This window comes from Triticum urartu, chromosome 6A (genome assembly GCF_056163025.1).
Source record: "Triticum urartu cultivar PI428250 chromosome 6A, HENAU_Tu73, whole genome shotgun sequence".
Taxonomy (NCBI): Eukaryota; Viridiplantae; Streptophyta; class Magnoliopsida; order Poales; family Poaceae; genus Triticum; species Triticum urartu.
In genome coordinates this window covers 593643969-593653350 of record NC_141878.1, presented here as the reverse complement: position 1 = coordinate 593653350, position 9382 = coordinate 593643969, and the positions used below count along the sequence as shown (strand labels likewise).

General features: G+C 43.2%; 1 pseudogene; it reads left to right on the top strand.

The window, feature by feature from the left end:
• Positions 1 to 4981: 4981 nt before the first annotated feature.
• On the top strand, positions 4982 to 5684 carry LOC147966913 (BTB/POZ and MATH domain-containing protein 3-like; annotated as a pseudogene).
• Positions 5685 to 9382: the final 3698 nt, after the last annotated feature.

Below are 9382 nucleotides of genomic sequence, written 5' to 3'. Positions count from 1 at the left end.
GGAAATTCTCGCACATGGATATGAACGCGGCAGGATACGTGATGGTGTTGGGAGTAAAATGATGGAGTTGGGCCCCAAAGAAATTCAAGAAACCTCGAAAGAAGGGGTGGGGAGGAAGCGAGAAGCCGCGGTCGACGTGGGTGGCGAGCAGGACGCACTCACCCGGTCGCGGCTGCGGTTCTGTTTCCCCCTCCGGCAGCCGCGCAGACTCGTGGACAATCAGACCTAACTCAGCCATATCGTCCAAGTATTCCTGTCGAAGTGAAGATCGGATCCAATCTCCTTGGATCCAACCCGATGGCAGCCCCGAGCGCGATGAAGACCCCCGATTCGCCTTCCTGCTTTTCGCCGCTCCCGTCGCCTTCTTCGTGTGTTCCAGCGCCGCCTTTCTCTCCTTTCCCATGGCGGCGGAGCGGTGGCGTCGAGAGTGGAGAAGCTGGGTGGGGTAAAGGAGCAAGAGGAATAAGAAAGAGAATGGGCACGCATAGTGCGGACGCCTCGGTCTCGACGCTATTAAAGGCCCGCTTCCGAGTGGCTGACGCGTGGGTCCAGGCGATCCTGTCAAATCCCTCAAACAGTCACGCGCAGGATACATGGCGAAAAAGGTGGCGCGGAAATCAAAACACTCTGTCTATCCACTTCGCTCACCACGGCGCGTTCCGTCCAGCGCGCTCCTACCGAAATTTCGAATCCCACGAAATCCGGGATCCTCGGCAATGGATCACGCCAAAGATTTCGCATCAAAGGTGACACTCGACATGCGATGTTATAAAAACCAGTCGGTAATTGCTGAATCGATCGAGGTGACTGAAACGAAGCCAAAAGTTTCAACACTGGCCTCCATTCGGAGATGAATTCTTGAGAAAGGAATGAGTCAAGGCAAGATCAACTTCAACCTTCTTTCCACTCAGACCTCAATCCATTCGGGGGCTAATGATGAGGACATAGACCTGGGGTAGGGTAATAGGCCTGACCTATACGTCCTACCCAAAGTCCTTGTCTTAGAAGCAAAGAAGTTCAAGAGTAAACGAGGTGGACCCAATAAAGGTGTCGAGTGCAATCCACTCGACCTACCATTCACTCGGAGACTACTCCTTCTTTGCTTCACTCAACTATTCAGCCACTCGACCATGTAAAAGACCACTCGACGTACAAGAAGACCTAAAGCCGTTCTACACAGCAACGGTCGGGCATTCACTCGTATATTTAATGATCATTTGTAGCACTTTATTATAGACGTTTCCTGTAATGCTCTCTCTTTATGAACATTGAACCCTGTGTAACGGAGGGGAGCTGAGGTCTTGGCGCACTCTATATAAGCCACCTCCCTCCTCTGGGACAAGGGTTCACACCCCGTGTAACACACACGCATATAATCCAGTCGACCGCCTCCGAGCTCCGAGGCATAGGGCTGTTACTTCCTCTGAGAAGGGCCTGAACTCGTAAAACTCGTGTGTACAACTCCTCCATAGCTAGGATCTTGCCTCTACATCCCTACCCCCATTCTACTGTCAGACTTAGAACCACGACACCGGGAAAAGAGGCAGCACGATGTGAATGCAACGCAGTTTGCACTCATATAAAGGCGCCCTTCCATTCCAATGCATCTACCACATCGTACGCACCTAAGCATTTGCCTAAGCACCTACACTAATAAGCGCAAAAGTGCTCACTTCAGACCCATGGCAACGATGCGCGCGAGCGGCCAGCAACTGTGCCAGATGGTCCACGATGTCGACCTGCGGCATGGCACCGTGGATTGTCTCCAGACGGTGTTGGAGACCGGCTGGTGGATGGCCACCGTCGACGCCAGCTACGAATCTCAGTTGGGCCAGATGATCGTTGCCACCACCAACAAATTCACCGTCGTCAGGAAGCTCGCGGACGACATCGCCGTACTCCTCCAGCCCGCGCGCCCGGGCTCCTCATTGCTTGCCACCCTAATCGGCCTCCATGGTCGGAACCTCTTTCAAGCACTGCTGGCCCTGCGACTGCCCGCCGACGCCACAAAGAATGTCCACCTGGAGGTCGCACTCTCCGCGAGGCGCCTCGCCCTGCAAGAATTCGTCGACCTACACATCCACCTGTACGAGCAAATCGTGTACATAGGTATCTACAAGGCCAATGAGGACACTATGACATTGGCCTTCTTCAACCGGCTGGAAGCCTTGAATGCCTTTGTTGAGAAGAACCTTGACCTCGCCACAAAAGCCGCCGCTCCTTAGCCGTCGGTTGGTGGCCTGGCGCACTGAGTTGAGCAGGAGGAGGTCGTACGTTGATGGATGCATCTTTCTTCTTGCCTCCTGTAACCACCACTGCGATCGCATCATCGTGGCCTTAATTCTTATTGTGCTATTGCATTCTCGTTCCAGTCAATACAGATATGTGCGATCCCTTTGCTTAATTATATGCATCACTATAACTATTACTCCATCGGTCAATTTATAAGTTGTGCTGCCAGTGTCTATCTCGTTACTTTTTGATAATTTTTGTTTTTTGAACACATGTTGATGGGCTTGAATGAAGGTCTATCCCATTACTTTACGACATGTTTCCAAAACATGGACCTCGAGGTTAATTAATTCAACTAATAGGATGGAGCACTATATACATTCAACGCAATTAAATGTTTTCCACAAAAGTGATATGATTTCTATGAAACTTATAAGTCATGTATGTCAAATTAACCTCTGTGTACTTGTTCTCGAATTAACCTCCAGGCCTTTTTGCCGTGTATCACACACATCTTATTAAGTTGAACCGATTATGTTCTCTTCCCTAATCGAAAACAGTTCATTCGACTGAAACATATGCCGTATATCACACACACCTTGATTTGGCTGACCGTTTCTGTTGCTTTCCCTAATAGAAAACAGTTCATTAGAGCGAGCTGTATGCCGTATATCGCACACGCATTGATATGGCTGCCCGTTTATGTTGTTCTGTCTAATCGCAAATAGTTCGTCTGGATCAACCGTATGCCCTGCATCGCACACGCAACTAAAATCTGAACCGTGTTTGATGGCTTAGCCATCGCAAACGTCTTGCCCCTTTTTGACGGTTTTTACACCACCATTTGCGATTATTGCATCGCACACAGTTTCGTCCAAGGGTCTCTGATCGTAGTGTCGCGTTAGCAGCATTCTACAGTAGTGATAAGAGAGGTCACTTCTCTCTATTATCTAGCTAACACAATATATGAATCCCCTAAATTAACCCTCCAAAACCCCCACCCCCCCCCTTTCAAAAAAAAAAACCCAACTCCTGAGCTACTGACGCGTGGATGCTTTTTGATCCCGGTTGGTAACGTGGAGCACCAGTGATGGGCTTTAATCCCGACCCTTTAGTCCCGGTTCCAGAATCGGGACAAATGGACCTCTGGAACCGGGACAAATGGGTATTTTTCTATTAGTGTAATCACTTTTGCAACACTTTAGAATCTCTAATGTACTAACAAAACCATTAATTGTCTCTTACAAGAGCACTACATTTGAAGATGTCATTATCTTCTCAGGTTTAGTCTGTAGTGTGGTCTCCTAATTACAATCAATCACAAGCATCAAAAATCATTTTCTTCATATTTGAGCCATTAATCTTCGGATGGTTCTACTTAGTACTAACATACCTTCACGTCTAACCAAGACAGGACACTCACAATGGCAGGACCGAATATTGTCAATCCAGGCCTTTCCCTGCATACTGAAAAAAGGCACAATTGCAATTTTAGCCACTTCAAAGTCAGCAGACCAGGACAGAGTTATAAATAATTCAAACAGTACCAAATACTCACCGCACAGCCGCAAACAATTTCCTGCATGCACTTTGTCCTCTCGACATTCAACTTGCTTTTGCCATATCTAATACTTTGTCCTCTCGACATTCAACCTGCTTCTACGATATCTAATACAAATCCCTTCTGCCACGAGTATAAGTTGTAGAACTCATATGCTTCACTAAAGTATCGAAGCTGGTTCCTAATGTCGTCACAATTACAGTCCCCTAGATTCTCCATGAAACCGTGGACTGCCTTCTCCAGGGCGCTCGCACGATTAGGACAAGGTGTCCTACCATGGGCAGCAGCACCAATCCGTACTCCGCATCCATTGTGAAAATTACAAACCCAGCATGCCATAACTTGATCCAATTATTTCCTACAATGTAGCACTTTGGAGTTTAATTACTGGAGCTACTACCACATCTACATTCAGGTACAGAAATTTGCTTGAGCATCGCAGAGAACGTATTTGGACATTCATATCATTTTCTCTCCTTTCATTATATGTCTCCATATGTCCAAATTATGTAGCCAAAGTGGACAATATGAGAACATTGCTTTACAGTTTATTTAAAAAGCCTGTATACCCAATGCAAGTCTACAACCTGAACTCTATGACCAGTAGCTGGACGAACGTATTAAGAAGCACATACAAGTTTATTTATTGGATTATTACCACATCAACATTCAATTGCAGAAAAAAGAATGTCCATCAGTTCTGCAGAGCAAGGAGTTGCACGTCGATTACACTTTCGATTTCTACGTGTAGAAAGTTTTCATTTCTGTACTAGTATGTGTACAATTTTAGTTCTGAAATCTACAATCTCTAGTGAGCATTATCAGGACAAGCATACCGGACCTACAATCACCAATTAACTTTTCCAGTGGGAAGCATATCATTCAGACTCCTAAGTATACTTGGATCCAAAGAAATTGATAGATGGCATTATGTATATAGATGGTATATTTTGGTGACGATATATATGAGATCTTTTTTGGGGTCCATTTTCAATCACTTTGTCTCAGGAAATGAAAGAAATTATTCCTATATATATGATTGATTCCACTCAATTATTAGTCGATCAATTAGAGCCCAAGAAATGCTTATACCAGAATTTTCGAACATCTCGTCGGTATACTACTATATATACATCAACTCTCGAAAACATACACATCTCTCTAGCTAGTTTCCACGTACCACCCATAATGACGACATTGCGCGCCGCCGCGGCCGGCGTTAGCCGGCTTTCGCGATCCGCCTCTCGCATTGTCAGCAAGGCGGCGAGCGGGTTCCACCTGCTCCGCGTGGAGGCCTACACGCAAACCAAGAGGATACCTAGCGGCCAGAGTCTCGACTCTGCTATCTTCGACATCGGCGGATGCAGGTGGTACCTCAAGTACTACCCCAATGGCCGCGACAGCTCCACCAACTCCGACTACATCTCCCTCTACCTCCGGCTCTACGGCCACAACAACAGCAACACGCATCAGCTGCAACCTGCAAGCGCAGTACAAGCTGACCATCCTCGACCAGGCCGGCAACTTCGCGCACGGGCCTCCCGCCAAGACGGCCGTCTTCAACCGCGACGGCGATGATGACCGTGACGAGGAAGCGCGCTTGTGCGGCCACGAGCACTTCATCCGTAGGGAAGAGCTGGAGAGGCGGGACGACCTGCTCAAGGACAACTGCGTGGTGTTCCGCTGTGACGTCGACGTCGGTAACTTCAGCGAGCTAAACACCGCCAGCCTCGCCTGCGAGGACGGCGACGACTGCGCCGCTATGTGTGACGACCACGACAACGACGAGTTCGGGTTGAAGCCGAGAGAACCATGGGAGCCCCGTGGACCTCTTCGCTCGAATGACACGGAATTCGTCCAGTGGTGTTTGGCCCAGAAACGCATGGGATGACGTTCGTCGTTAATGTGATCGGCCTGCAGCAGCATGAGTGCAATAAAAAAAAACGGCTGCTTCTCTTTGATCGGGCCTGTCGATTGGTTGCTAGGAATAAGGATTAAGGAGTGCATTTTTATGTCCATCGTAAACAAAAAAGATGCCCTTTCAATGCAATGAATAAATTTGTCACTCTCTTAATTTGGTTTTTCTCTCCTGGATCATGATTATTCGTTTTTTCTTCTCAGTACGTACTACTACTTCAACATTCATTGGTTTGATTCATATCTCTACTTCAAGTCGCAATTTCTTTGCTATGGAAAAATGACCTATTTCTTTGCTAAAGAAAAATAACCTAATTAATGCTGGTGCCCTCATATCTATAAGGTGCATGCATGGCGCAGCACGAGCCAATTCCAACTATGCAAAGCATCTGTGTAGTTTGAGTATACAATGTTTAATCAAACCACACCCTTTATAATTACTGGAGGTAATAACACCAGCGGTGCCTAAACTTGCCATTGATGTTCACTTTGGTGCCTAAACTTGAAAAATACACCGAACTAATTCTATAACTTGACGGTATGGTTCAAATACGGTTCAAATACATATGTATTGTTGACTAGATATGCCAGCTGGCACGGGGTCCACTTGCAGTGCATGGAACCACATGACCAGGGGAAGTAAGTTGAATATAACACATCGCTAACCTTTATCTAGCGAACTAGACTGCAATCAGTGCGACCAATTTTCCACATGCTAGTTATTTTTCGTTTTTTAGAAAAATATTCAAACTATAGTCACAATATTAAATAAATAGTTAACGACCCCTCTATTTTTTTGAAATATTCACAAAATTAAAATAATATAAAATATTTAATAAAATGGTTTCATAATATTTGTAAGGTTTCACACATGTAATAAAATAATTTTGCAATTTTTAAAATTTATACATTTTTGAAATGTTAATCAATTTTCAAAATATTCATGTTTTAAAAAACATATCATGTGGTCCTTTTTTTAAAATATTAGTTATTTTTCCTTTTGTATGTGACCCTTCGACGTGTGAGTTTCTTTTTCGCTTTTATTAGTTCTAAAACTTATGCAAATTATTGTAATGGTAATAAAAGTAAATCTAGAATCTTCTTGTCTCAGAACTAATATGCGTAAAAAAATTATTTTCAAACACGTTAATATAATTAAAAAATGTTTACGTATTATTATAAAGTCAATTATTAAAATATGTTTTTTAACTAGATGAATCTACATATAGTTTAAAAATTGCTAATTTAAATATAAGAATGTATAAAATCCTGGAGGAACACTAGGCCATTGTTTATTTTTTGACACATATTTTAATATTTATTTTTATTCAAAAATATATCTTTTGACAAACACATATACTTTTTTTAAAACAAGTGAACACTTTTTACAACTAGAAATGCATTTCCTAAAAGCTTGGACACTTCATATACTACCTGAATATTTTGCAATTTCTAAAATAAACTAAAACTAGCATGTGGAAAATGGGTGCACTAACTGCAGCACATTTAACCACGGATGTATCGGATATATAAAACGTTGCAGTGCTTAAAAGACAACAAAATTACATAGGCGAATTGGTTGGTGCATGTCCTTCATGGCTCACAGGTTGCTGGTTCGAATCTCAGCTTTACAATTTTTTAGTTTATTTCAACTGTGCACTGACAGGTAGGACCCGATGGTCATTGAGACGCACACTCTTCATTGCAGTATGTCCCTGCACTGCAAGTCGGCCCCGCGCCACGCTCGCATGTTTAGTCAGCAATACATACATATCTAGACGTGATTCAGACCGTATTTGAACCATACTGCCAAGTTATAGAACCAGTTCGGTGTATTTTTCAAGTTTAGGCACCAAAGTGAACATCGATGGCAAGTTTAGGAACCACTAGTGTTATTACCTCTAATTACTGCATGCATGTCTGCATATATAGGTCCATGCATGGAGGCTCTGCTACGGGATGCACATGCATACGGATAAACACCAGTAATATTCTAGAAATAGTAAAAAAATGGATTTGTTTCAACACACATGTTTGAATGTTCTACTCCCGTGCAACATTTCATGCAGAAATAGCGTTCGATATGCTCATGATTTTTTTTTTAGAAAAATGCTGCATTTTAACGAATTTTGCGGCCTGTCTTTTTTTTCTACCCAAAGAATTGCTAATGTGATCTGTTCACTAAAAATTATATGTAGGAAAAACACTCATGAATGTCTGTCTACAAAAAAATCAGAATTTTTTGAATTGTTTTGGCTATTTCTTGGAATTTACTGTTAACCCAGGTGCATTTTCACCGGAGCAGGATGGCACTTTCGTACAACACTATTGATATTTTTGTTGCTTTTTCACGATCTAGACTGTACAAAAATGTTAGGGCTCTCGGCTACTTAGAGCAACTTACACTTTGTCCCCACTAACTTATTTATCTTAACATACAGCCCATCCACTTCATCACATATGTCTCACGCATGCTATCTCTCATTTAAATGCACTTGCAATCAATCACTTTCCACTTCCCACCACATGCATCCACATCATTAATTTTTATTGTTATATATTAATAATAAATAGTTGAACTTGAATGTCACATGACAATATAACATGCATCCACCCTCCATTTAACTCTAGGTTAAACATGATGCGCTACTATTATCATATATTCCAATTTTATTTTTCATTGCTAAAAATTTCCACTATAACGTACGGGCGTGTTAACTAGTTACTCAAAAATATGGATAACCATTTTGGGATTGCCACTAAAGCTAGAAAGATATATGTTATGCATTCAAAATTAACCTAGATTGAGCATTTATTTATTTTTGGTTGATGTTTTGGTTGAAGAGGTCTTCATCTGGCATTGTTTCACCTCTTAACCCAAATTGTGATAAGCACTAGTGAACCTTTATATATGTCGTGCAAAGCATAAACCGCTAAATAATGGAATTGGGATGGGCACCTGCCTGATGGACAGTGATGGGGGAGCGCAGATTGATCCGGTTCGTGGCCGCTCATTCAAAACATCTCCCAGAAGCTGGCTTAGATATCCTTTCAGAGCAAGAAATCCAAGGTTGGTTTCGTTCCAATGAAGAATTACCATGGTTTAAGAATCCAGTAGCAGAAAAGAATTCGGACCTCACCACAAATTTGAAAATTTCAGAGATTTTAAAATGTCATAGTTCACATAATTTAGATGTAATTTAACTGGGTTTTTTTGCTTGGAATTCGTTTAAACCTGGCTCAAAATTTTGAAGCTACGAATATCTTTGACATCCACCCAAAGCACCGGAATTTCAGATAGTTAGTTTTTTTTTCTTAATAGTTTGGATTGCTTACCACATGTATCATGTTTTTTTTTTCATGTGGTTTTCAGATATTTAGTTGAAAACTACGCATGATGGTCACTACTGGAATCGTGGGCGACTACGTACGGCTGGCCTACGTACGCATAAGCCTTCGGTTCGGGTTCCAGGTCTGCGGGTTGTCCCTCGCAGACTTGATTGATCGAGACCAACAGGCTACAGATACTATATGACGCAACCTAATAATCCATGGCAACTTGTAGAGCACGCCACAACGATACGAAGGAAGAGCGGCCGTCCCCCAAGAGGCATCCCGGCGAGCGGCGGCGGCTCGGCCCCCAAAAGATAGACCAAACCTAACCGAGAGAAC